Raw genomic sequence first — 4328 nt, 5'->3', positions numbered from 1 at the left:
CCTGCCTCTAATTGAGAGCCATACCAGGCAACCCATTAACCCAACATAGACAACACATAACATAGACTACCCACCCAAACTCACGCCCTGACCAATAAAAACATACCAAAACACAGAAAACAGGTCAGGAACGTGACAATATGCCTTTGCAGAGGACTGTATTACATTGTCCTATTCTCATCTTTAGTGGTAAGGAATGTTACTGCAATCACTGCCATGTTGTGAAATTCCCACCCCTGCAAGACACTACAAACAAATCTGTTGTGACCTCTGTTAAGCACTCTGCTATTGGCAAAAAGACATTTCTTTCCTCCTAAAATGCAGTGGATTCTGAGGTCACGGTCATTTTTCCCATATCCCCATTAGCAGATAATGTTTGTGTCCACGTCCCACTGTACTAACACTGTACATTGAGGCTGAGGCCTCTCTCTCAGTTATATCAATAGATTGCTATATGTGGGTCAAAGTGGAAGCTTTTGAATGGAGGATGATAGGAATACTTCTCAGTGTGATCAAAATGAAAGGTATTTACAAAGCCAAATAGACCCATCTCTCAGATGTCTAACCAGAGCAAACTGATCTTCCATGGAAATAATGTGTTAACGTGGCTACACCTGCTCCAGCACTTTTGTGCCTCCTTACAAAGGAGCATCTGGAGGGACGTATTGGACTCAGATTCAATTAACTTGTCTGATAATAAGGGGAAAAGTGAGGTAGTTAGCTATTCAAGTCTGAGGTCCAAAGGTATGATTGACGTTAGTCTCGATTCAACCCAGCATGAAAAGAAGAGCTAAGTAAACAGAACCCCCCCCTCAAGGTGCGAACTCCGGGCGCACCCCTAAAACTCAAGGGGAGGGTCTGGGTGGGCATCTGTCCGCGGTGGCGGCTCCGGCGGTGGACGAGGACACCACTCCACCACTGTCTTTGTCCCCCTCCTTAGCGTCCTTTGAGTGGCGACCCTCGCCCCCGACCATGGTCCAGGAACCTTCACTAAGGCCCCTCCTACATAGAGGAGACAACTCAGGAACGAGAGGTAGCTCAGGCCAGAGAGGTAGCTCAGGACAGAGAGGTAGCTTAGGACAGAGAGGTAGCTTAGGACAGAGGGACAACTCTGTACTAATGGCAGCTCCGGACTGAGTGGCAGCTCCGGACTGGGTGGCAGCTCCGGACTGAGTGGCAGCTCATGACTGGAGGGCAGCTCATGACTGGAGGGCAGCTCATGACTGGAGGGCAGCTCATGACTGGAGGGCAGCTCATGACTGAAGGGCAGCTCATGACTGTAGGGCAGCTCATGACTGTAGGGCAGCTCATGACTGTAGGGCAGCTCCTGACTGGCTGGCGGCTCTGGCAGCTCCTGACTGGCTGGCGGCTCTGGCAGCTCCTGACTGGCTGGCGGCTCTGGCAGCTCCTGACTGGCTGGCGGCTCTGGCAGCTCCTGACTGGCTGGCGGCTCTGGCAGCTCCTGACTGACGGACGGCTCTAGCGGCTCCTGACTGACGGACGGCTCTAATGGCTCGGGACAGACGGGCGGCTCTAATGGCTCGTGGCAGACGGATGGCTCAGAAGGCGCTGGGCAGACGGATGACTCAGAAGGCGCTGGGCAGACGGATGGCTCAGAAGGCGCTGGGCAGACGGATGGCTCAGAAGGCGCTGGGCAGACGGATGGCTCAGACGGCGCTGGGCTGACAGCCGACTCTGCCCTGCTGAGGCGCACAGTAGGCCTGGTGCGTGGTACCGGAACTGGAGGTACCGGGCTGAGGGCACGCACCTCAGGGCGAGTGCGGGGAGAAGGAACAGTGCGTACAGGGCTCTGGAGACGCACAGGAGGCTTGATGCGTGGTGCCGAAACTGGAGGCACTGAGCTTGAGACACGCACCACAGGGAGAGTGCGTGGAGGAGGAACAGGGCTCTGGAGACGCACTGGAAGCCTGGTGCGTGGTGTAGGCACTGGTGGTACTGAGCTGGGGCGGGAAGGTGGCGCCGGATATACCGGACCGTACAGGCGTACTGGCTCCTTTGAGCACTGAGCCTGCCCAACCTTACCTGGTTGCATGCTCCCCATAGCCCGTCCAGTGCGGGGAGGTGGAATAACCCGCACTGGGCTGTGTTGGCGAACCGGGGACACCATGCGTAAGGCTGGTGCCATGTACCCCGGCCCGAGGAGACGTACTGGAGGCCAGATATGTTGAGCCGGCTTCATGGCACTTGGCTCAATGCTCACTCTAGCCCGGCTAGTGCGGGGAGGTGGAATAACCCGCACCGGGCTATGAACACGTACAGGAGACACCATGCGCTCTACTGCGTAACACGGTGTCTGCCCGTACTCTCGCTCTCCACGGTAAGCCCGGGAAGTTGGCGCAGGTCTCCTACCTGACTTCGCCACACTACCCTTTAGCCCCCCCCCCAAGAAATTTTTGGGTTGTACTTGCGGGCTTCCAGCCTTGCTTCCGTGCTGCCTCCTCATATCTGATCTTCCATGGAAATAATGTGTTAACGTGGCTACACCTGCTCCAGCACTTTTGTGCCTCCTTACAAAGGAGCATCTGGAGGGACGTATTGGACTCAGATTCAATTAACTTGTCTGATAATAAGGGGAAAAGTGAGGTAGTTAGCTATTCAAGTCTGAGGTCCAAAGGTATGATTGACGTTAGTCTCGATTCAACCCAGCATGAAAAGAAGAGCTAAGTAAACAAATAGAATGCTCTCGAATAATATTCCCTGTCCAAGTCCAATCCACTTTCTTATGGAATCAACCCCCATATTTTCTGGTATTGCGAAATAATGTACAAAGGCAACTATGATTAAGTAGTGTCCAAGGGATCAGCACTGAGATGGGCATGCATTGTGGCCGTCTGATGAATTGAATAAGTCTGCGAGCTATATCGTAAATCTCCTGGAGGAAGGACAAACCTGAGCTTGCATCGGAGGACCTGATGGAGGGGAAAATCTAATAGGAAATGTGTTCTAGTGGAGAAAGGCTGAAGGGGGTAGTGTCAACAACTACTAGCAGCAATCAGATACAGTATGATATGGGCTTTGTTTAAGTCAATGTCAACAAAGCTCACAGCAGTCACTTTTTTTTTGTATAAACATAACATCTTTGATGATATTTGGCATACTCTCAATAGTTGGACATGTGTAAGTGGTACGTGTTGGACAGAAAGAAGTTGCAGGCAGTTTGGTGACGAATGGGTTTTATCTGTGTTGCTGAACGACACAGTGTTAGATGCTGTCTGGAACCATGTTTCACTTCAGTGCACATTTCACAATCCTTCCCCTTCTCTAGGCAGTTACAGAATACATTAGACTTGTTGTTCTGCCACTTGTCATGTTTTGAAGCCGTAGAAGTACTGTAGAATGTAGGATGATAACAGTAACCAAAATGGAAAAACAAATGTTTAAGTTGAGGGTAAGATCTTTTCCTTTATTGTTCTAGCTATATATTCACAGTATATAAATCATGCATATGCACACTATATAGAGGACTATATCACTATATCATGCACACTATATAGAGGACATTGTTTAACCATTCCAGTCCATTTTATAAAACATTCTTACATTACCCACCACTTTAGCCAATCTCAGAAACAAAGCACCTCTCCTCCAGCGCACCATCAACAGAGAAAAGTAGCAGCAAGCAAAAACACCCTTAACAGCCATTCAATGGATCAGGCAATGGATGGCTGTTGTCCAAGACCATGTCTTTGGGAGGAAAACAATAGCTAATCAATTGGCCAGTGTAATGTATGAGTTACATTTTCCTCCAGCACTTGAGGGACAGTATCCACCCCAGTGGACATTGATCACTATTGGGGGTGATCTGTCACTCCGGTCAGGCTCTGTCAGAGAGGAGCCCCATTGGCTGGAGCTTTACTGAGACTGTATGGCTCAAAAGTAGAGGAATGTAGTGCTGCCTCTATACTTAGTGTCACTTTGAGTTTCCTCTTTCTAATTGAGTGGACTAAACTCCCTGTAATTTCCAATATGTAAACTTATTCGATGACATCGGGTCATTTAATGCATTCAGTTGTGCAACTGACTTGGTATCCTCTTTTCCTTTTATATGCCTTACTGCTGACTAGACCGGTCGCTTTGTCCATCCACACCAGACGCGATCAGGACACGCAGGTTGAAATATCAAAACGAACTCTGAACCAACTATATTAACTTGGGGACAGGTCGAAACGCATTAAACATTCATGGCAATTTAGCTAGCTAGCTTGCTGATGCTAGCTAATTTGTCCTGGGATATAAACATCGGGCTGCCCTCTACTCCAACAATTAATCCACAGATAAAAGGGTAAACCGAGTTTGTTTCTAGTAAC

The sequence above is a fragment of the Salvelinus namaycush genome, chromosome 19 (assembly GCF_016432855.1).
Source record: "Salvelinus namaycush isolate Seneca chromosome 19, SaNama_1.0, whole genome shotgun sequence".
NCBI lineage: Eukaryota > Metazoa > Chordata > Actinopteri > Salmoniformes > Salmonidae > Salvelinus > Salvelinus namaycush.
Note: the sequence above shows the minus strand (reverse complement) of the source record.